This window comes from Arachis stenosperma, chromosome 1 (assembly GCF_014773155.1).
Source record: "Arachis stenosperma cultivar V10309 chromosome 1, arast.V10309.gnm1.PFL2, whole genome shotgun sequence".
Classification (NCBI taxonomy): Eukaryota; Viridiplantae; Streptophyta; class Magnoliopsida; order Fabales; family Fabaceae; genus Arachis; species Arachis stenosperma.
In genome coordinates, this window is record NC_080377.1 from 40,852,557 (window position 1) to 40,878,933 (window position 26,377).

Sequence of the window (26,377 nt, forward strand, 5' to 3'; positions counted from 1 at the left end):
ATCTGAGCAACAAGATGAACCGTCAGTTGTCCATACTCGAACAATCCCCGGCAACGGCGCCAAAAACTTGGTGGACGAAATTGTGATCACATGCTCTTTGTACTTGTATGAAATTTAATAATTGGCTCTATTTGAATTCACAACTCCGTTCAACTAACCAGCAAGTGTACTGGGTCGTCCAAGTAATAAACCTTACGCGAGTAAGGGTCGATCCCACAGAGATTGTTGGTATGAAGCAAGCTATGGTCACCTTGTAAATCTCAGTTAGGCAGATTAAATAGTTTTGGTTTTCGAAAATCAATAATAAAAAGAAAATAAAAGGGATAGAAATACTTATGTAAATCAAGAGTGGGAATTTCAGATAAGCGTATGGAGATGCTGTGCTCCTCTTGAAACTCTACTTCACTACTCTCTCTTCCAATCCTTCTTACTCCTTTCCATGGCAAGCTGTATGTAGGGCATCACCATCATCAATGGCTACTTTCAATCCTCTCGGGAAAATGGTCCTATGCGCTGTCACTGTGTAACACCCTAATATTCAAATCCTTATGCTCGAGTCATAAGTCAATGATATTACGGTGGTACGACTCTCAGGTGGATTTTTTTTTAATATATAAATATAGGTAAATTCGAAAGGAATATTAATCGAGAAGCCTGAAAAGAGTAGAAATAAAATCGCGAAGACGTTTCACTCACGTTTCGACAACGAAAAGTTAAACTGTTAGCCCGAATGCGATATGCGGACAAGGCATAAAGGAGATTAAGAGGTAGATAACAGATAGATATATATAACATAAGTAATAGCCACTAGTCGCGACCCGCGAAGTTTAGGCCGGCTAGGGTACAGTATGAAAGTAACTGACAACAGTACATCCTAATCTCTCCCAAAGGAAACATAAGAGCCTCTATAGGCAAGTTCCAAAAGAGTTCAGCACATAATATAATCTTTTCAAAACAAAAGTGGAGAGATTCTAAGGAAAACCCAAAGTAGAGAAAATAAATATCTTCGCCGTCTCTCAGACGAACCGCAGCTCACTTCTGAGCACCTGAACCTGTATCTGAAAAACAAGAGATATATACGGAATGAGAACCCCGGGCCCATGGGTTCCCAGTACGGTAAAAGTGCCAAATAAATACAATGCACTGCAATAAAAACTCACTAAGCATCCTAAACTCCTTTTCACCAAGTATCCAGCCTAGATTCTCACTAATCCATAAATAGGCATATGTCGTAAGGGGATACTAAATCTAGTTCATGTTACACATGTTTCCCAATTCGCTGATTCTTTCACGAATCAGACTCAGAATTATAAGCAAAACCATTACCAGTTGTTCTGCCTCAGCAACTTTATATCAATACATCATACCCTCGCCTGGAGCTAGTGAAATCACATCACTGCGTCTACCCAGGGGGCTCAAATGATCTCATTCAAAAATCATCATCATTATGCAATCACATTATCAACTCATCTCATCAGGAACAGCCCCCAACATCCACCGACACCATCATGAGGGATCTCTCAGTTGTACAAACACAAGCAATACAGACAAGTAATACACAAATAAGGTACAAGTAGAACACGTAGCATGTAATCAGGTAACATAGCATATATGATATAGAAATCCAGAACAAATAGGCAAACCCAAACAATTCAAACATATGCAAATGATGTATGCCTGCCCTATGGCTGATGATATCATCTGTCGGTTATATAGCCAACCCGACACGTCCTGGTAGCTAACCATGGACAGAAACACCCCTTGCGGAGCAAGTAGGTTTGAGCTACAACCCCCTTGCTACTACCCGCTCAGCCCAGAGCCAGTGGAACAACCACTACTGCGGCTACTACCCAGGCGGGTGTTTAACAGCTCAACCTGGAGCGAGTGGATTCACCACTACTACCGCTACTACCCAGGCGTCACAATCTCTGACCTGGAGCAAGTGGGACGAACCACAACCCTTGCTACTGCCCAGGTATCTCAAGCATTAACCCGGAGCAAGTGGGACGAACCACAACCCTTGCTACTGCCCAGGTATCTTAATCATTGACCCGGAGCAAGCGGGACGAACCACAACCCTTGCTACTGCCCAGGTATCTTAATCATTGACCCGGAGCAAGCGGGACGAACCACAACCCTTGCTACTGCCCAGGTATCTTAAGCATATATTCATTCAATCTCAATTCAAATTATCAATCTTCATTGTTATCAAATCTCAAACATTAACCTGGAGCAAGTGGGACGAACCCCAACCCTTACTACTACCCAGGTATCAGAGTTACATTCATTCAAAACTCCATAATTAACTCATTTATCATAAACATCCTTTTCCGTCTCATACCCGGAGCAAGTGGGCAATGCCACTGCCTACTACCCGGGGTTACACATCACATTTCAACATTTTCCATTATTATCCATTTAACACATTCATTCATTAATCATATATGCATTTATACTCAGCCATAATCAATAATGGCTTTGCCGTGACCCGGCAATAACTCAGCCATCCGGCTCATGGTTCAATCAAGAACCAGCCATTTATCAATAGATATAGCCCTTCGGCTCATGGCATACACGGTACTCCTACCGTCATCCTCCATATCTCATATAATCATCGTTGATCACCATTGATCATAACTTTTTCCCCTTGCTTCACTCGCAAGTTACCACATCCCCTAGTTCCTTTCTCATTACTAAGCATATCATAATGATTTAATACATAAGGGTGAGATCGGAGGCTTAAAGTATGAGATTTGGCTTTTAGAACTCAAAATCAACTTTGGCATGAAAGCAGGGCCACGCGTACGCGTACTCCACGCGTACGCGTGGATGGCCACAAAATTCATCGGCGCATACGCGCCATTCAAGCAGACGCGCGGATTGAAAAATAGACAACGACGCGTACGCGTCAGCCACGCGTACGCGTGGGTACACTTGCGCCCCAAGCACAAGACTGGCATAACTCTGGCACAACTCTCGGGAAAATGGCTGGGCAATGGGTGCAGCGCATCGACGCGCACGCGCACACCACGCGCACGCGTGGATGGTGCCTTCTTGAAGAACGACGCGTACGCGCCAAGTGCGCCTACGCGTGGAGGGTCATTTTGCTAAAAATTTTCTAAGTTAAAAGCTGCAGAATTCACAGATTCAACCCCCAATCTTCCGACGGACATAACTTCCTCATTTTAAATCGTTTTTCACCCGTTCTTCGAACGGCATGGACATCCCGGATCCAATTTCATTTCTAAACAGATTTGGCACAAAACAAGGATCCGTAGTCCAAGTTATGTCCCGTCAAAGTATGCCCAAAAACCATGTTTTCATATAAAACCACAAAGTGCCATTTTCAAAACAAGCCATTTTCAACTCTTTTCAAAATCAACCAAAACATGCCAATTTCAACCCTTTTTGAAACCAATCAAAATATACCAAAATCAACATCAAGCCTCCTCAACTCATACATTAACACTTTACCACGAATCACAAGACCATCATATAACCATCTTTACCTATTTCAAGCAAATGGCTAAATTACAAACATATCAACATGTCATACATCCTTCCTCATCTCAATTTCCAACAATACTATTTCCAATCAACCATCATTATACATAATCAATATCATAATCACTATCACGTGGTATCACCCACAAATCAACCTTAATCATTCCTCAAGCATATATCACAATATATACCTCTCATGCATCGTCATACCATCAAGACATCAATAATCATAATCACATATATGACCACATAATATTTCTCAACCCAAAACCAAACATACTTCATCTACATAATTTCACCCTTCACTCCTCAAACCTTATTATTCAACAATCAACCCAATCATTCGCATATTCATTATATGAAATTCATCCAATCACTTGTGTCATCATACAATGCACACATCAACTTACCTCCCTTACCTCTTTCCGGCCTCCGGCCCAAAATTTACGGCCTCCGGCCCAATTTCACAATTTAAATGCATAAACCACAAATTAATACTCATTACCCAATACATCAAATTTTCAATACACCAAGCATACAAGGCCACACAATTCTCAACCCAATCATCAATTCACATTACATACCAACTATGCATATTAGCATCAACCATTTACACAATCCAAACTTAATCCTAGGGGCATCTAGCCTAGGAATTCTCATCACACCACACGGTACTTAAATGAAACTTAAACCGTACCTCTTGTAGCCAAATCAATTGAGCCTCTTCTATGGAAGTCTCCACCAACCCTTAGCTCCAAGCCTCACCAAAGCTCCACAAGCAATACCAACCTCCCAATTGTGCACCAAAACCATCAAATGCACTAACATAACCAATATGACATACATACATCAACCTAGGGCTCATAAAAATGACAAATCACAAGGGTTTGAGCACTTCTTACCTCAGCCCATATGAAGTAGGGATAGAACTCACTTAGAATCCATGTTGGAGTATCCCTAAACACCCAAAATCACAAGATTTCAACACTAACTTCCCAAAAACGTGTAACAGTGGGGAAATTCGAAAACTGGGCAGAGATGAATGGAATACTCACCACAAAACTTAGATAGAAATGTAGAGGATGAGAAGAGCGACGCGTGGCCGCAAACGGCTCGTCAATCGGAGCTCCGTAGCTCAAGTTATGGTGGTTTGAAGATCAAAGAGAGTTAGGTTTTCTCTCTTCTCTTCTCTCTTCTTAATTCAGCGCCCCAACCCTTCTTTTTAGGGTAAAATGAGCTGAAATGCTCATAACTAATGTTTATATATGTTGGGTCTTGGGCCCACTTAAGCCCAGTTCACTTATTTTTATCCGTTGGCCCAATTTTGGACCAAAACCTTTAAGATTAGCGCTCCAAATCGCACTTCAAATATTTCTACCTCCCCTAATTATAATTCCTCATTTCTTAATCTTATTTACTCATAATTAATTTTCTCAGCTGCAGTACCAGACAGGTCTCAGCCGGTACTGCCGGTCAAAATTCCACTGCGCGCTTTTACACAGGAAACTATGTCTTCCGACTCAGAAAAACTCACTGAATCCAAATATCATATTTAAATCATCAAATTCCAATGGCCAAATCTTCCAACCATATTCGCTCCTACTTAACTCATTATTTAATTAATTTCGGTTAGACCGGGTATTACATTCTACCCCCCTAACAGAAATTTTCGCCCTCGAAAATTCCATCCATCACTACGAGTACACGAGCGTAGTCTGGCATTATATCCAACGCATAACAGTTCCAAGGTCCTTTTACTCTGCGCGCTTCCGTTGCCGCGCTCTGATTTCTCTATCTCTGAGGATCTCGGTCATTCGTTCCTTACTTTTATCGTCTCATGAACTCACACCCTATTAAATCTCAAATCATGTCATCAATAATATTGTCATCATCGTTAATCATAGCCATCATCACACATCACTATAATCAATCAAAGCTTTCTTCGTTTTTAGAATCCAATGAGTTTGTACTAACAAGCTGACAAATTCTTAAGAATCCGCTTTCCTCTAATAATCTATAAAAGCTTTCAAGACACATCTCTTTTGTTGAAGTTACTCAGATCAAAAATCATTTTCAAAAATATAACCAAATACTCTTTCAAATTCTTGGGAAAATTTTCAACAGCGCCTCTCCAAACATTGGAGTTTACCACCCGTCACGGGTTCCCTCAAACCAATCTCAGTACCGCATCAACATTTCAATTTAATGGTTTTCACATTCTTCTTTCAAAACCAATCATTACAAATCCCAAACTAAATCCAAGGTCACTATGACCAAACATCATAGCACTCATCTCTCGAACACAACAACTTGCACTCAATCATCATCTAAATCCGACTATGCATCAATGGTAATTTCCTCATCCATTTCGGAACCATTAAGGCTCACCGTCGCAATTAATTCCAATTATCAAGAATCAGTATCTGTATAAGCTCACTAAACTTTTAAGTACTCAAAGCATAAAGCATTTTTAATCATATCCCACTTTTCCTTATTATTACCATACTATGCTAACGCTTTTAGCAAGCTTCCGCTATGCCACTTTGATTTCTCGTCAAGTATTAGCTCCATCACTTATTTCCTCAAGTACCCAACCACAACTTAGTATGACTGGCATTTCAAATCAACGTTTCCAAATCCCTCATTTAGGACAATCCCTTATCTATTTAAATCAATGGAACTAAAAGTCACGGGTCAATCCGTTTTACCAAAAATCTAGAATTCATCCAACTACATAACAAACACAACACATCATTCTCAACAGAAAATCATTTACATCATAGGCATTTATCCATTTGTATTAAGGTAAATCCTTACTCGGACCATCCGGTTTACTTCTCAGTCTAATATTAAGTTCGACAGTCCCAATTCTACTGTACAGGCGGTATTATAAAATCATGCACTGTCCTTTAAGCTTGATGATAATAATTACCTCAATCTTACTATCGCAATCGGCCCGTATCCTGACTCCCTCCTTGTTGGCAGTTTCTTGATACATGCCCTGGTAACCCGCACTTGTAACATACACCTAACCCCAATCGGCACGGCCTATTTGGGTGATGACTTCCACACCTCCGACAGCTCAAAACATCAGAAGTAGCCGCTACCCGTTTTCCCTTACCGTTTCTTTGGGACTCCTCACTCGTCGCAAAGTCATTTCGCCTTTGAGGAAAACGTTGTGGGTATCCTCTTCTCTTAAACTCTTGACCCCTTGTTGGGTATTCTTGATTGTGCTCCCTGCGGTGGGACTCCCGACGGTCATTCTTCGCCTCAACAGCCTTCCTCACACATTCTTCAGCAATACAGCTCTTGTTCACAAGTTCGGAGAAGACCCTAATCTCCATCGGTCCAACGGAGCTCAGGATTTCACTTCGAAGTCCTCCCTCATACTTAATACACTTCCATTCCTCGAAGTCTCCCGGAGCTCCCTGACACATGCGGAAAAACCTGAATAGCTCCTCAAATTTGTCTGTATACTCAGATACGGACATAGCACCTTGCTTCAGCTGCAGTAACTCCAATTCCTTGGCTGTTCTGGCAGAATTCGGAAAGTACTTCTTATAGAATTCCACTTGGAAGGCATCCCAAGTGATATGATCATTCCCCTGTTGCAGGAGACGTCGAGCCCCTTGCCACCAATGCGATGCTTCCCCCATGAGCAGATAGGTAGCAAATTCAACACGCTGCTCTTCAGGCACCAACTGCGCTTGCAGCGCTCGCTCCATGGCCTGAAACCAAGTATCAGCTTCAGTCGGATTGGTGGTCCCCTTGAACTTAGGTGGATTAACCTTTAAGAAAGTTGCCAGTGTCATCGGGCCCTGAGCTTCCCTTCCGCCATTGCCATTATTGTTTATCTGTTGCCCAAGAGCCTCCGCAGTGGCTTGCATAGTAGCAGCCATATTCTCCAACGCCGCCATAAGGTTTACCGGGTTATTCGGGTTGACTTCCGGTTCCTGCGTACTATTACGATCTCTCTCACGTCCCTGACTGGGTCCACGAGGCGCCATCTGGTTCCTATACACACCAAACAATCGATATCAAGTTGATCAGTCTCAATATCGGAAGTATAGTGCTTCAAAGTACCAAAGGTACACTCATGGACTTCATGCTAGATGTATCAGTTAGATACCCTAACTAGCACAGGCACAGACTCAGAGTATGCATTGAAGCATAAGCAGTTCCATCCCTCAGGCTCACGAGGACGAACTGCTCTGATACCATAATGTAACACCCTAATATTCAAATCCTTATGCTCGAGTCATAAGTCAATGATATTACGGTGGTACGACTCTCAGGTGGATTTTTTTTAATATATAAATATAGGTAAATTCGAAAGGAATATTAATCGAGAAGCCTGAAAAGAGTAGAAATAAAATCGCGAAGACGTTTCACTCACGTTTCGGCAACGAAAAGTTAAACTGTTAGCCCGAATGCGATATGCGGACAAGGCATAAAGGAGATTAAGAGGTAGATAACAGATAGATATATATAACATAAGTAATAGCCACTAGTCGCGACCCGCGAAGTTTAGGCCGGCTAGGGTACAGTATGAAAGTAACTGACAACAGTACATCCTAATCTCTCCCAAAGGAAACATAAGAGCCTCTATAGGCATGTTCCAAAAGAGTTCAGCACATAATATAATCTTTTCAAAACAAAAGTGGAGAGATTCTAAGGAAAACCCAAAGTAGAGAAAATAAATATCTTCGCCGTCTCTCAGACGAACCGCAGCTCACTTCTGAGCACCTGAACCTGTATCTGAAAAACAAGAGATATATACGGAATGAGAACCCCGGGCCCATGGGTTCCCAGTACGGTAAAAGTGCCAAATAAATACAATGCACTGCAATAAAAACTCACTAAGCATCCTAAACTCCTTTTCACCAAGTATCCAGCCTAGATTCTCACTAATCCATAAATAGGCATCTGTCGTAAGGGGATACTAAATCTATTTCATGTTACACATGTTTCCCAATTCGCTGATTCTTTCACGAATCAGACTCAGAATTATAAGCAAAACCATTACCAGTTGTTCTGCCTCAGCAACTTTATATCAATACATCGTACCCTCGCCTGGAGCTAGTGAAATCACATCACTGCGTCTACCCAGGGGCTCAATGATCTCATTCAAAATCATCATCATTATGCAATCGCATTATCAACTCATCTCATCAGGAACAGCCCCCAACATCCACCGACACCATCATGAGGGATCTCTCAGTTGTACAAACACAAGCAATACAGACAAGTAATACACAAATAAGGTACAAGTAGAACACGTAGCATGTAATCAGGTAACATAGCATATATGATATAGAAATCCAGAACAAATAGGCAAACCCAAACAATTCAAACATATGCAAATGATGTATGCCTGCCCTATGGCTGATGATATCATCTGTCGGTTATATAGCCAACCCGACACGTCCTGGTAGCTAACCATGGACAGAAATACCCCTTGCGGAGCAAGTAGGTTTGAGCTACAACCCCCTTGCTACTACCCGCTCAGCCCAGAGCCAGTGGAACAACCACTACTGCGGCTACTACCCAGGCGGGTGTTTAACAGCTCAACCTGGAGCGAGTGGATTCACCACTACTACCGCTACTACCCAGGCGTCACAATCTCTGACCTGGAGCAAGTGGGACGAACCACAACCCTTGCTACTGCCCAGGTATCTCAAGCATTAACCCGGAGCAAGTGGGACGAACCACAACCCTTGCTACTGCCCAGGTATCTTAATCATTGACCCGGAGCAAGCGGGACGAACCACAACCCTTGCTACTGCCCAGGTATCTTAATCATTGACCCGGAGCAAGCGGGACGAACCACAACCCTTGCTACTGCCCAGGTATCTTAAGCATATATTCATTCAATCTCAATTCAAATTATCAATCTTCATTGTTATCAAATCTCAAACATTAACCTGGAGCAAGTGGGACGAACCCCAACCCTTACTACTACCCAGGTATCAGAGTTACATTCATTCAAAACTCCATAATTAACTCATTTATCATAAACATCCTTTTCCGTCTCATACCCGAGCAAGTGGGCAATGCCACTGCCTACTACCCGGGTTACACATCACATTTCAACATTTTCCATTATTATCCATTTAACACATTCATTCATTAATCATATATGCATTTATACTCAGCCATAATCAATAATGGCTTTGCCGTGACCCGGCAATAACTCAGCCATCCGGCTCATGGTTCAATCAAGAACCAGCCATTTATCAATAGATATAGCCCTTCGGCTCATGGCATACACGGTACTCCTACCATCATCCTCCATATCTCATATAATCATCGTTGATCACCATTGATCATAACTTTTTCCCCTTGCTTCACTCGCAAGTTACCACATCCCCTAGTTCCTTTCTCATTACTAAGCATATCATAATGATTTAATACATAAGGGGTGAGATCGGAGGCTTAAAAGTATGAGATTTGGCTTTTAGAACTCAAAAATCAACTTTGGCATGAAAGCAGGGCCACGCGTACGCGTACTCCACGCGTACGCGTGGATGGCCACAAAATTCATCGGCGCATACGCGCCATTCAAGCAGACGCGCGGATTGAAAAATAGACAACGACGCGTACGCGTCAGCCACGCGTACGCGTGGGTACACTTGCGCCCCAAGCACAAGACTGGCATAACTCTGGCACAACTCTCGGGAAAATGGCTGGGCAATGGGTGCAGCGCATCGACGCGCACGCGCACACCACGCGCACGCGTGGATGGTGCCTTCTTGAAGAACGACGCGTACGCGCCAAGTGCGCCTACGCGTGGAGGGTCATTTTGCTAAAAATTTTCTAAGTTAAAAGCTGCAGAATTCACAGATTCAACCCCCAATCTTCCGACGGACATAACTTCCTCATTTTAAATCGTTTTTCACCCGTTCTTCGAACGGCATGGACATCCCGGATCCAATTTCATTTCTAAACAGATTTGGCACAAAACAAGGATCCGTAGTCCAAGTTATGTCCCGTCAAAGTATGCCCAAAAACCATGTTTTCATATAAAACCACAAAGTGCCATTTTCAAAACAAGCCATTTTCAACTCTTTTCAAAATCAACCAAAACATGCCAATTTCAACCCTTTTTGAAACCAATCAAAATATACCAAAATCAACATCAAGCCTCCTCAACTCATACATTAACACTTTACCACGAATCACAAGACCATCATATAACCATCTTTACCTATTTCAAGCAAATGGCTAAATTACAAACATATCAACATGTCATACATCCTTCCTCATCTCAATTTCCAACAATACTATTTCCAATCAACCATCATTATACATAATCAATATCATAATCACTATCACGTGGTATCACCCACAAATCAACCTTAATCATTCCTCAAGCATATATCACAATATATATACCTCTCATGCATCGTCATACCATCAAGACATCAATAATCATAATCACATATATGACCACATAATATTTCTCAACCCAAACCAAACATACTTCATCTACATAATTTCACCCTTCACTCCTCAAACCTTATTATTCAACAATCAACCCAATCATTCGCATATTCATTATATGAAATTCATCCAATCACTTGTGTCATCATACAATGCACACATCAACTTACCTCCCTTACCTCTTTCCGGCCTCCGGCCCAAAATTTACGGCCTCCGGCCCAATTTCACAATTTAAATGCATAAACCACAAATTAATACTCATTACCCAATACATCAAATTTTCAATACACCAAGCATACAAGGCCACACAATTCTCAACCCAATCATCAATTCACATTACATACCAACTATGCATATTAGCATCAACCATTTACACAATCCAAACTTAATCCTAGGGGCATCTAGCCTAGGAATTCTCATCACACCACACGGTACTTAAATGAAACTTAAACCGTACCTCTTGTAGCCAAATCAATTGAGCCTCTTCTATGGAAGTCTCCACCAACCCTTAGCTCCAAGCCTCACCAAAGCTCCACAAGCAATACCAACCTCCCAATTGTGCACCAAAACCATCAAATGCACTAACATAACCAATATGACATACATACATCAACCTAGGGCTCATAAAAATGACAAATCACAAGGGTTTGAGCACTTCTTACCTCAGCCCATATGAAGTAGGGATAGAACTCACTTAGAATCCATGTTGGAGTATCCCTAAACACCCAAAATCACAAGATTTCAACACTAACTTCCCAAAAACGTGTAACAGTGGGGAAATTCGAAAACTGGGCAGAGATGAATGGAATACTCACCACAAAACTTAGATAGAAATGTAGAGGATGAGAAGAGCGACGCGTGGCCGCAAACGGCTCGTCAATCGGAGCTCCGTAGCTCAAGTTATGGTGGTTTGAAGATCAAAGAGAGTTAGGTTTTCTCTCTTCTCTTCTCTCTTCTTAATTCAGCGCCCCAACCCTTCTTTTTAGGGTAAAATGAGCTGAAATGCTCATAACTAATGTTTATATATGTTGGGTCTTGAGCCCACTTAAGCCCAGTTCACTTATTTTTATCCGTTGGCCCAATTTTGGACCAAAACCTTTAAGATTAGCGCTCTAAATCGCACTTCAAATATTTCTACCTCCCCTAATTATAATTCCTCATTTCTTAATCTTATTTACTCATAATTAATTTTCTCAGCTGCAGTACCAGACAGGTCTCAGCCGGTACTGCCGGTCAAAATTCCACTACGCGCTTTTACACAGGAAACTATGTCTTCCGACTCAGAAAAACTCACTGAATCCAAATATCGTATTTAAATCATCAAATTCCAATGGCCAAATCTTCCAACCATATTCTCTCCTACTTAACTCATTATTTAATTAATTTCGGTTAGACCGGGTATTACACACTGCACGGCTAATCGTCTGGAGGCATCACCCTTGTTGATAGCTACATCCCATCCTCTCAGTGAAAATGGTCCAAATGCTCTGTCACAGCACGGCTAATCATCTGTCGGTTCTCAATCAGGTTGGAGTAGAATCCATTGATTCTTTTGCGTCTGTCACTAACGCCCAGCCTTTAGGAGTTTGAAGCTCGTCACAGTCATTCAATCCCAGGATCCTACTCGGAATACCACAGACAAGGTTAGACTTTCTGGATCCCCATGAATGCCGCCATCTATCTAGCTTATACCACGAAGATTCTGTTGGGGAATCTAAGAGATATGCGCTTGGCCTAAGGTAGAACGGAAGTGGTTGTCAATCACGCGCGTTCATAGGTGAGAATGATGATGAGTGTCACGGATCATCACATTCATCAAGTTGTTGTGCAACGTATATCTTGGAATAAGAATAAAAGAGAATTCAATAGAAAGTAATAGTAATTGTATTGAAACTTGAGGTACAGCAGAGCTCCACACCCTTAATCTATGGTGTGCAGAAACTCCACTGTTGAAAATACATAAGTGAAAGGTTCAGGCATGGCCGAATGGCCAGCCCCCATGATCTGAGAACTAATCGTCCCAAGATGTCTAATACACTAGTAAAAAGTCCTATTTATAATAAACTAGCTCCTAGGGTTTACATGAGTAAGTAATTGATGCATAAATCCACTTCCGGGGCCCACTTGGTGTATGTTTGGGCTGAGCTTGATCTTTCCACGAGCTGAGGTTTTTCTTGGAGTTGAACTCCAAGTTATGACGTGTTTTGGGCGTTCAACTCCGGATCATGACGTTTTTCTGGCGTTTAACTCCAGACAGCAGCATGTACTTGGCGTTCAACGCCAAGTTACGTCGTCAATTTCCGAATAAAGTATGGACTATTATATATTGCTGGAAAGCCCTGGATGTCTACTTTCCAACGCCGTTGAGAGCGCACCAATTACGTCATCTATTATCCATTTCGAGTGCAGGGAGGTCAGATTCCAACAGCATCAGCAGTCCTTTTGTCAGCCTTTTTCAGAGTTTTGCTCAAGTCCCTCAATTTCAGCCAGAAATTACCTGAAATCACAAAAAAACACACAAACTCATAGTAAAGTCCAGAAATGTGAATTTAACATAAAAACTAATGAAAACATCCCTAAAAGTAGCTTGAACTTACTAAAAACTACCTAAAAACAATGCCAAAAAGCGTATAAATTATTCGCTCATCATTGGGCATGACCCTTCTCTCACCGCGACTCTTTCTCGTGGTTCTGCTCTCCCAACGACGACAAGGGTGATGGATCGGTGGCAAGGCAACGACAGCGGCAAGTTGGATGATCGAAACCTTCAGCGGTGGCGATGGAGTCCACGAACGGCATAGCGGTGGCACTGATCCTCCCCAGCTCGTTGGGGTTTCAGGCCCGCATCTCTCTTTTCTTGTCTGGGCTTAACACTCATGAGAACCCAGCCATGGTGGTGATGGGTTGGCGGCGCACCTCGGACGGCGATGCATGCGACGACTGCAATAGAGCATGACGATCAGCAGTGGAGCAGGCTCGGCGGCAGTAGGCAGTGACGCCTCCCTCCTCTCTTCTCTCTTCCCTGTCGCAACCTCACTCCCTCTCTCGCTCCGTGGTGGTGGTACGTCCCTTCTCCCTTCCCAGACTCTCTTCCTCTCCGCCCTCCCTTTCTTTCTTTCTTTCTTTCTTTCTTTCTTTCTTTCTTTCTTTCTTTCTTTCTTTCTTTCCTATTTTTTCCTTTCTCTTTCCCTTTCTTTCACTTCTTCTCTGTGTGTGTGTGTTCACTTTGGGGAGAGGGGTGTGGCGGTGGAGGGTTTAGGGTTAGGTGAGTGGCGGTGAGTGAGCGAGGGTAGGATTAGGGTAATTTTTAATAAAATTAGAGGTATAGAGTATTAATTAAAAATCTAATTTAATCTCTTAAAATTACTTTAAAACAATATTATTTAATTATCAATTTACTAATTGGCTTTCAATCAAGTATTTTGATTTAAAATTAGAGATAATCTAATTAATTTTCTTTATTTATAAAACTTATAGTATTAAATTCCAAAACTCAATTATTTAAAACAAATCATATAAAATTTTTATTAATTTACATTTGCTAAACTTTATAATTTAAATATAAAAAATAATTCGATAATTATAAAATCAGATAAAATCTTAAATTATTTTAAATTCAATCAATCAAAATTTTCTTTAATTATCTTTAATAAAATAATTTTTCAGATTAAAATACTTAATGAATAAATAAATCGAAATTAGCTCTTAATAAGATTTTCCGAAATTTCTGGTCTTACAGATCCCAACATAATGCACGACGTGTCATTAAGCAGCATGAACATTTAGAAAAATTTTTGAAGCACATCGAGTACCCGACCTCTTGAAGGCGGTATACTCGACGAAGGAAACTGAAGCCATAAATGCTCGAGCCCAACCTCATAAAAGCTAATACTTGAGCAGGGGCATTGTTCATACCCTGGTCCAAAACAAAGCCAGGCCCAAAAAGGTTAAAAGGCCCAACCCACAAAGGTGGCCTCTTCCTCTACTTACCCAACCTTTTAGAGGTCGGGCACAACAAGGGTGATTCAATCTTACTTATCTGAATAAGAAACTACCTCCTGAAATATCTCTTACTATCTCTCTACTCTATCTAGAAGGTAGGTCTCGACAAATTCCCAAGATAAAGGGAGCAGTCCTTTACCATCAAAGGTGGAACTACTCTAAAGGTGGTTATCTCTCTACTATAAATACACTGACATCCTTAGCTATATTCAAGATCCAATCCATTAAAAACCTGTTTAAAATCCTTGCTAACTTAAGCATTGGAGTTTCTTGCAGGTACCACCCCCACCTCCTCATGAGGAACTCAGACGACGGCACCAGAACAAGTCAAACGCTGCCTCAGATGGGGTCTGGACCTCACGTTCAGGCCCAAATCACTGTTTCAGGTAACCCTCACAACAAAAGTAAAGAAAACACTTATATTACTAATCCATAAAATCAAACAAAGCTCCTAACCTTTAACAGGAGGTGGTTTAGTTACTCATAGTAAAAATGAAAATAACCTAAAACTAATGAGGTACTAGATGGCTCCAGTTATTGTTCTATGATCCAAAGATCCCTCAATTCTCTATGAACATTGTTCACTTATTTATATTCTAACTTTCTAATTAATTGGAATTCAAAAACTAATCTTATCTTTCGAAGAGTAAGAAAATAACTTATTCAAATTCAAAGCAATAATTCAAATCTAATCAAAATTAAATCTTAACAACCAAATATTATCTTTCTAGAAGAAGTTTATGCTAACTAATTTCTTAAATCTTGAATCTTCGGTTGATTTTAGAGCTTCCTATGAGTGAATTATGGACTTGGCGCTAGGCTCCATGGATTGGCACTAGGCTTGGATGAATTATAGTCCACTGGGAGTTGAAATTTCAGTTGGCACTAGGCTTCAGGATTGGGTGTTGGGCGCCAAGTGGTTTGAAGATTGGGTGGCGCTGTGCGCGACTTCTTGGAGTTGGGCGCCAGCACAAGTTTTGTTCTCCAGGGAACAAAGGCGCCGGGCTCTAGAGCAAGGATTTGTGCGCCCATTTGGGCTTGGGAGCAAAGGCGACGGGCTTGGAGGCCTGAGGTTGGGTGTCTATTTCTGGCGCTGGGCTTTCTCATGTTGGGGCTGGGCTTGGCCTCTTGAAGCCTGGCGCCAACCTTGTATTTCTTCCTCGAAAGTATACTTATATTTTCTTGTCCTTTAATCTTGATTTCTTGAAAATAAATTCTGAAAATACAAACATTCTAAAATAACTCTAAACATGTGATTATTTATAAAAACTTCATTAATGCCATAAGAACTTTGATTCAAATATAGGAAAACTAATTAAAAAGAAAACTAAAAATAACTAAAGATTCATAGGCATCATGGAGCTATTTACTTTATTACTTTTATTGATGATCATTCAAGAAAGATTTGGACTTATGCTTTGAAGACAAAGAACCAAGCTTTGGATCGAAAAAGTTCAAACAATTCCAAGCTTTCATTGAGAGGCAAACAAGTAAAAAGCTTAAATGTATTCGCACTAATAATGGCGGTGAGTATCATGGATCATTTGATGACTATTGCAAGCAGCAAGGTATTAGGCATGAAAAGACACCTCCTAAAACACCTCAATTGAATGGTTTGGCAGAAACGATGAATAGAACACTGATTGAAAGAGTTAAGTGTATGCTTACTGAAGCTAAGCTACCTAAGTTTTTCAGGGTGAAGCATTACTTACAGTGACTCATGTGATTATTTTGAGTCCTACAATTGCTTTGGATAATGATGTTCTAGATCATATTTGGTCGAGCAAAGATATCTCGTATGGCTACTTGAGAGTCTTTGGATGCAAAGCATTTGTTCATGTTCCAAATGATAAGTCCAAGTTGGATGTGAAGACAAGCCAATGCTTTTATATTGGGTATGGTCAGGATGAATTCGGTTACAGGCTTTATGATCCAGTTAAAAGAAGCTTGTTAGAAGCCATGATGTAGAGTTTATTGAAGAGCAGATTATTGAAGACATTGATAAGACAAAGAAGAGTCAATCTCAATAGAGCAGTAACTTGACTAATGTAAATCCAATTCAGCAGCCTCTTTCACCAGAACTAGCAGCAGGAACATATACAGCAAAATAGGTCTTTGGTTCCTGATGATCAGCAGACAGGAGATCCAATTGATGCTCCAGCTGATGATGATGATATTGATAATCAACCTGAGCTACCTGAAGATCCACCAGGTTTCCATCCTAGGAGGTCTACTAGAGAGCAACGACCTTCAACAAGCTTTTCTCTAATGAGTATGTGACATTTATTGATAGGTATGTGACCTTGACTGATGGGGGAGAACTTAAATGTTATGAGGAATCTATGAAAGGTGACGATAATAAGAAATGGTTTGATGTAATGCAAGATAAAATGAAATCCTAGCATGATAATCAAACATTTGAACTTATGAAGTTCACAAAAAAGAAGAAAGCTTTGCACAACAAGTGGGTATATAGGTTGAAGCATGAAGAAAATTCTCAGTCTTCAAGATAAAAGGCTATATTGGTGGTCAAGTGCTACAGGTAGAAAAAGAGAGTTAACTATAATGAAATCTTTTCACCGGTTGTGAGAAGATCTTTTATTAGAACTATTTTGTGTTTTGCTGTAAGTCTTGATTTAGAGATAGAGCATATGGATGTGAAAAATGCTTTCCTCCATGGTGATCTTAAGGATGAAATTCACATGGAACAACCTGAAGGTTTCATAGTAAAAGGCAAAGAGGATCATGTTCGCAAACTGAAAAAGAGCTTGTATGGCTTGAAGTAAGCTCCGAGACGATGGTACAAGAAGTTTGAGTCTGTTATGGCAGAACAAAGCTATAAAAAGACTACTTCTGATCATTGTGTATTTCTTAAACAGTTTTCTTGTAATGATTTTATGACCTTTTTGATATATGTTGATGACGTGCTTATTGTTGGTCAGAATACTTCTAGGATTGATATGTTGAAGCAACTAGTAATGTCATTTGCAATGAAGGATTTTGGGCCGAAAAAGCAGATTCTTAGTATAAGAATTGAGCGTGACAGAAAGGAGAAGAAACTTTGGCTATCACAAGAGAAATACATTGAGACAATATTGCACAGGTTCCAAATGGAGAAAGCAAAGGTCGTTAGTACTCCTCTTGCTACACACTTCAAATTAAGTTGCAAGCAAAGTCCATTAAGTGATGAAGTGAAGAAAGACATGCAAAAAGTTACATCTGCATTAGTCATGGGTAGTTTAATATATGCTATTGTGTGCACAAGTCTAGATATAGCTGATGACAAGTCATCTTATGCTAGTTGCACAAGCATTTTTCACTAGTTATTAGTAAGTTTTATGAACTTTCTTGAGCAAGAAGTAAGTCAAGTAAACATGGTTGTTTATGTGCTTTTTCATAAGGTTTTGTACTACTTTTAATAGATGTTATGAATAATGCAAATACCTCATGATTATAGCAAACTTTGAGGCATTTTGTTTGTTTGATTATAGGAGAGAATGAAGCAAGAAAGAAGAAGAAAAAGCAGAGGAAGAAGCACAGCAGAGGAAGTAAGTCTCAAACGTGGGGAAAGAGCTGAGCTTCGATGCCAACGTTGGAGGGAACGTTGGCAAGCCAACGTTACCCCCAACATTTCTAATGAAATGTGCTTTCTTGAAAATGGAAAAATTACAGCGACGCGTACGCATTCTATGCGCGCACGCGTGGATTTGAATTTTTGACAATCCCCGCGCACGCGTAACTTACGCGCACGCGCGGATAGGCCAACGTTGGCACTCCAATGTTGAGTCAAACACTGATGCCAACGTGCGCGATCTAATTTCCAAAATCTCAATTTTGAAAAAGAGTATCGATGCACACGCACAGGCAGCGCATACGCGTAAGCTGAAGTTTTGATAATCCACACGCACGCGTATAGTACACGCACGCGTGGATAGAGCAACATTTGAGGGAGCGTTGCCACTCAAATGCTGAGTCCAACACCTTCGAAAAAGCTTTTAAAACTGGAATTAGGGGATTTGCATCCACGCGCACGCGCAGGTTACGCGCACGCGTGGATGTGTTTTCTGACCCCAAACACGCAAAAGCGCAGGACACGCAAACGCGTAGAGTGGTATTTTGCACCATCCATGCGTATGCGAGAGTCACGCGTACGTGTGGATAGGCAAAACTTGGCGCTCCAATATTGAGTCAAATGTTGATGACAGCAACCAGAAGCCCTTTTTTACAAGGACGTTTGACTCAACGTTTACCCAAAAACGTTGACTCTAACTTCAATACCAAAAAGGCACAATTGGCACACTCCCTTACTCAATTGGTTTAGGCGCCAATCCAATCAACTCCAACAAAGATCAAGAGGCCCAATCCTAGAACCTGAAGGCTAAATTGAAAGTGTATAAATAGAAGGAAATTTGATTGAGAATAAGAGTTAGTCAGTAAGGAATTTCAGCATAGTTAGTTACAGATTTGATTTTTTTTTTTCTCTTTGTATTTTCTTCTGCACTTCTCTCTGCAACTTTCTACTTTCTGGTTTTACTTGAGCAATGATGAACTAAACCCCAATTTCATTAGGGGAGGAGCTCTATTGTAATTCCAATAAATCAATGACATTCTTCTTCTTCTCAATTCATTTCTGTAGCTATTGGATATCTTCTATTTTGATTTAGAATTCTTCACTCCGGGAGAGGGTTGAATTTAATTGAATGCTTGTGTGAGCCTCGGAAGGGAAATCACTTGCATTAGAATTGGAGCTCTATCCTTCATTACTCTCTTGATAAACACTATTGGGGAGGAATTGAGATCTTGAGAGTTAGTGTGGCTTATGGATGAGAGATTTGCACTTAACCTCTTCTCATGACAATTAGGTCAAGGAATTGGCAAGATTGATTGTGATTAGAGATATTGGATTACCAAGGAATTGGGATCCAATCATTTTCAATCTACCATAGATCTACTCACATGAGTGATAAAAGAGTTGAGTGATGATCGAATTTTTGTGTGGTAAAAAATTTCACAATAAATTCTCGTTGCAAGTATAGTTTCCAAACCACAAAGAATCCTTTCATACAAAAATTTTGGTTGTCATAAGTAACAAACCCCTTAAAAATAAAAATCGAAGTATTCAAACCTTGGGTCGTCTCTCAAGGAATTGCAGGGAAGTGTTCTTATTATTGGTTATGAGTTGTATCTTTGGGGTTTTGAGATAGGAAACAAGAAAAGTAAATTGCAAGGAAATTCAAATGATAAAAAGGTCTTGGCAAGGTTCGGTGGTCAAGGATCTCTATCCTTATCACTAACCACAACATGAGAATTGGCAAGGATCAATCCCATTAAGTCATCTTCTAACTAGTAGTAAAGGAAAGTTAAATGAGCTATATCAATCCAAATCCATAAGTCCTAGCTCTCCACCAATTCAATTAGTGAGAACTAGATTTAATGGCTCCTAATCATCAATTACTTGGACATTAGTAACTCAAGAATTCCTAAGTTACCATCCCATGCCAAGAACATAAAATCCTACTCTAACATCCTTCCAAGTATTTTGTTAAACACTTCGAAGGCATAAAATAAAAGCATAGAAAAGTAATAGGAGAATATAAAACCTAAAATCAACAATTGCAAAATCAATTATAACAAATAATAGAAGAAGCAATAAACATGAAATACTTCAAATTGCATTAAGAGGAAAATCAATCTAACATGAGGAGTTCATAAACTAAATTGTAGAATAAATAAATCAACAAGAGAAGATAGATAAACTAAAATACTATAACAAATAAGAGTAGAAGAAAACTAAATTAAAGTATAATAGAAATCTGAAATTAAAAAGGAATAAAACTAAGAATCCTAAAACCTAGAAAACTACTTCTAAAACCTAAATTGTGAATAATGATTGAATCCCCCTGATTCCTCCACTCTGCAGCCTCTAATATCTATTTTCGACCTAAAAACTGGGCCAAAAACAGCCCAGAAATTGCCCCCAGTGATTTCTGATACGTACAGCACGTGACTCCGTCACGTGTACGTGACATGTACGCGTACGCGTCACCTAACAGCAAAGCAACCATGGAAAATTTTATATCATTTTGAAGCCCCGGATATTAGCTTTCCAACGCAACTGGAACTGCCTCATTTGGATCCCTATAGCTCAAGTTATGATTAATTGAGCACGAAGAGGTCAGGCTTGACAACTTTGCAATTCCTTCAATTTCTTGTATTCCTTCCACTTTTGCATGCTTCCTTTCCATCCTCTACGCCATTCCTGCCCTGTAATCTCTGAAAACACTAAACACATATATCACGGCATCGAATGGTAATAAGAGAGGATTAAAACTAGCAAATTTAAGGCCAAAGAAGCATGTTTTCAGTCATAGCACAAAATTAGGAAGGGAAATGTAAAACATGCAAATTATATGAATAAGTGTGAGAATAGTGGATAAAATCCACTCAATTAAGCACAAGATGTACCACGAAATAGTGGTGCATCATTGAGACAATTTATTCATGAAGGATTAGAATATCTCCGATCCCTGATGAAGCACTTTCTCTGATTTTCTTCATTCAAAACTTCTCTGATTTCCTTTTTCGAATTCTCTTGCTGTTTAAATCCTTGCACCCGATTTCCTTTATAATTCATGCAATTTAAGTTTTCTCGCAATTTAGATTCTGCAATTCTACTTTCTTGCACTTTAAGATTCAGCAATTTAAGTTTTAGCTCTTTTAAATTTCTTGCACTTTAAGATTCAGCAATTTAAGTTTCTTGCTATTTAAGTTTCAGTTAATTTACATTCTGCAGTTTAGATTTTTGTAATTTACATTCTACTTGATCAGACTTCACTCAATTTATCAACTATCAGCTTAACTAAATTCATCATCTAACTAAAGTTTCTTAGTCACAATCAATCCTCATGGGATCGACCTCACTCTTGTGAGTTTTACTACTTGATGCGACCCGGTATACTTGTCGGTGAGTTGTGTGGAATCGATTTTCCCCCATCAAGTTTTTGGCGCCGTTGCCGGGGATTGATTTAGATTGACAATGATTAAGTAAGTGATAATCTAGATTAAGCATTTTCTTTAGTTTTCACTAAGCACACTAATTGTTTGATATTTTGTTTCTGCTAACCTTAACTGCACTCTAGCAACAGAGTGCTCTGTTTGTGTTTTTTTTTTGTGTTTGTTCTGGCTGTATGCCAGGTGGGAGAAGAGGTGAATCCACTTCCTTTTATTCTGAGCCAGAGAAAACATTCTTGAGATTGAGAAGAGAAGCAAGAGGAAAGGGAATTATTGGAGAAGAATCAGAAGAAGAAGATCAAGAGATAGAGGGTAATATCCCTAATCCACCTGACGATGTGGTTAACAACAATGGCCAACCTCAGAGAAGAGTATTAGCCTCTTACACTATCCCCAACCCAAGAAATTATGGGAGAAGTATCTTAACCCCCAATGTCTATGCTAATAACTTTGAACTCAAGCCTCAATTGATCACCCTGGTCCAGAATAATTGTCAGTATGGAGGACGTACTGCTGAAAATCCAAACCAACACCTCTCTGTGTTCTTGAGAATTTGTGATACTGCCAAAACAAATGGAGTCCACCCTGACATCTATAAGCTCTTGTTATTCCATTCTCACCGAGAGACAAAGCCACACATTGGTTAAAAACCTTCCCTAAAGAAAGCATCACCAACTGGGATGATCTAGTTAGCGAATTTCTAGCCAAATTCTACCTTCCTCAAAGAGTCATTAAGCTGAAAACTGATGTGCAAACCTTTAGGCAGTTAGAAGGAGAATCATTGTATGAATCATGGGAGAGGTATAAAGCTTTGATCAGAAGATGTCCTGAGGGGATGTTCAGTGAGTGGGTGGAGTTACAGAATTTTTATGAAGGCTTGACCATGAGTTCAAGGAAAGCCTTGGATTATTCTTCAGGAGGATCCTTGCAAATGATGAAAATTGCTCAAGAGGCACATGATCTGATAGACATGGTAGCCAACAATGAGCTTTTACTCTTTTGAAAGGCAAGCAGCTCCAAAGAGAGGTGTATTTGAGCTTGAAGGTGTTGATACAATCTTGGCTCAAAACAAAATCATGCATCAGCAACTTCAACAGCAAATAAAAATGATGTAAAAAAGTATGGACGGCTTGTAGCTTGCAGTAGTAAGCACAACTAATCAACCACCAGTTGTGTGGGGACAGTAGGAGGAAATTATGAAGAACAGCAGCCTGAACAAGTCCAGTATATGCAAAATTTAGGAGCTAGACAGAATGATTTCCATGGAGACACTTAAAATATATCTTGGAAAAACCACCCCAATTTGAAGTGGAGAGAGAACCAAAACCAGCAACCTTGGCAAAGAAACTCCAACCAAAATAATTTCCGAACCACAAACCATCAAAATCATCAAAATATTAACCAAAATCCATACAGAAAACCACAAAATAACCATCCTGTATCCAATTACTACCCGCCAAATAACCCATTAACTAACCAACATAACTTTCATTCACCATCCACATCCCAGACTCAACCACAACCACCCCAAGAGTCCCAAAGAATCTCCAATTTGGAGATGATGATGGAAAAGATGATGAAGCATCAAGAATTGGCCAACAAGAACCATGAAGCCTCATTGAGAAATTTAGAGAGACAAGTAGGACAATTGTCCAAACAGCCTGCTGAAAGGCCAACCAATGCATTTTCAAGTGATACCATTCCCAACCCCAAGGAGGAATGTAAAGCAATTCAACTCAGGAGTGGAAGACAATTGGAAAGTGACAAGGCTAACAGCAGGGAAGAAGTGGTAGCAGAGGAAAAAGACCAAGAAAATTCCAAGAAGAAGGAGGAAGAATCACAAGCTTCAAAGAAGGGAAAACAAGTCATGACAAAACCCTCACAAGAACAGAGGAAGGAGGTTAAACATTACATCCCTCCTCTGCCATACCCTCAAAGGTTGCAAAGAGAGCTCAAAGACCAGAAATTTCCCAAGTTTTTAGAGGTTTTTAAGAAGCTGGAAATTAATATCCCACTTGCTGAAGCATTGGAGCAGATGTCTCTATATGCAAAATTTCTCAAAAAACTCATTAACAAGAAGAGAAGCTGGAATGAAAAGGAGATAGTGATCTTGACACAAGAATGTAGTGCAGTAATTTAAAAGGGTCTCCCACCAAAGCTCAAAGATCCTGGGAGTTTCATCATATCATGCACCATTGGCAATATGACCTTAGAAAAAGCTCTCTGTGACTTAAGTGCCAGCATCAATTTGATGCCTCTCTCACTAATGAAAAAGCTTGCAATAGAGGAAGTCAAGCCCATTAGAATGTCACTTCAAATGGCTGATAGATCACTCAAGATACCTGGTGCACGAAATTGCAATCACACTTTTGCAATCCGCACAACTAACCAGCAAGTGCACTGGGTCGTCCAAGTAATACCTAACATGAGTAAGGGTCGATCCCACAGAGATTATTGGTTTGAAGCAAGCTATGTTTATTTTATTAATCTTAGTCAGGATGCCAATAAGGTTATTTGGATTTAATTGTAAGAAGTAAAAGTGTTTGGAATAAGTAATTGTTACTTTATTAATAAAGAACATGTTGGGGTTTTGGAGATGCTTTGTCCTCTGAACTTCAACTCTTCCTTGAAATCCTTTTCCACACGCAAGGCTCCTTCCATGGCAAGCTGTATGTAGGGTGTCACCATTGTCAGTGGCTACCTCCCATCCTCTCAGTGAAAATGGTCCAGATGCTCTGTCACAGCATGGCTAATCAGCTGTTGGTTCTCGATCATGTTGGAATATGATCCATTGATCCATTTGCGTTTGTCATCACGCCCAGCAATCGCGAGTTTGAAGCTCGTCACAGCCATTCAATCCTTGAATCCTACTCGAAGTACCACAGGCAAGGTTTAGACCTTCCGGATCCTCAAGAGTGGCCGCCATCAATTCTAGCTTATACCACGAAGATTCTGATTAAGGAATCTAAGAGAAGCTCATTCAGTCTGATGTAAAACGGAGGTGGTTGTCAGGCACACGTTCATGGATCTGAGGAAGGTGATGAGTGTCATGGATCATCACCTTCTTTATGTTTAAGCGCGAATGAACATCTTAGATAGGAACAAGCGTGTTTAAATGGAAAACAAAGGTAATTGTATTAATTCATCGAGACGCTGCAAAGCTCCTCATCCCCAACAATGGAGTTTAGAGACTCATGCTGCCAAAAGGTACAAATTTCATATCTAAAATGTCATGAGATCCAAAGTAAATCTCTAAAAGTTGTTTAAATAGTAAACTAGTAACCTAGGTTTACAGAAAATGAGTAAACTATGATAGATAGTACAGAAATCCACTTCTGGGGCCCACTTGGTGTGTGCTGGGGCTGAGACTTAAGCTTCTCATGTGCCTGGGGCTGTTTTGGGCGTTCAACGCCAGGTTGTAACCTGTTTCTAGCGTTGAACTCCAGCTTGTAACCTGTTTCTGGCGCTGGACGCCAGACAGCAGCATGATACTGGCGTTGAACGCCAGTTTACGTCATCTATCTTCGCGCAAAGTATGAACTATTATATATTGCTGGAAAGCCCTGGATGTCTACTTTCCAACGCCATTGAAAGCGCGCCAATTAGACTCATGTAGCTCTAGAAAATCCATTTAGAGTGCATGGAGGTCAGAATCCAACAACATCAGCAGTCCTTTTTCAGCCTAACTCAGATTTTTGCTCAGCTCCCTCAATTTCAGCCAGAAAATACCTGAAATCACAGAAAAACACATAAACTCATAGTAAAGTCCAGAAATATGATTTTTTCCTAAAAACTAATAATATTCTACTAAAAACTAATTAAAACATACTAAAATCTACATGAAATTACCCCCCCAAAAGCGTATAAAATATCCGCTCATCACAACACCAAACTTAAACTGTTGCTTGTCCTCAAGCAACTAGATAAATAAAATAGGTTGAAAAGAAATTAAGAAGTAATAATATCTAAGAGTTTTAAATGGAGCTCAGATTCTTATTAGATGAGCGGGACTTGTAGCTTTTTGTTTCTGAACAGTTTTGGCATCTCCCTTTATCCTTTGAAATTCAGAATGATTGGCATCCATAGGAACTCAGAATTCAGATAGTATTATTGATTCTCCTAGTGTAGTATGTTGATTCTTGAACACATTTATTTTATGAGTCTTGGCCGTGGCCCTAAGCACTTTGTTTTCCAGTATTACCACCGGATACATAAATGCCACAGACACATGACTGGGTGAACCTTTTCAGATTGTGACTCAGCTTTGCTAAAATCCCAAGTTAGAGGTGTCCAGAGCTCTTAAGCACACTCTTTTTACTTTGGATCACGACTTTAACCACTCAGTCTCAAGCTTTTCACTTGGACCTGCATGCCACAAGCACATGGTTAGGGACAGCTTGATTTAGCCGTGATGAGC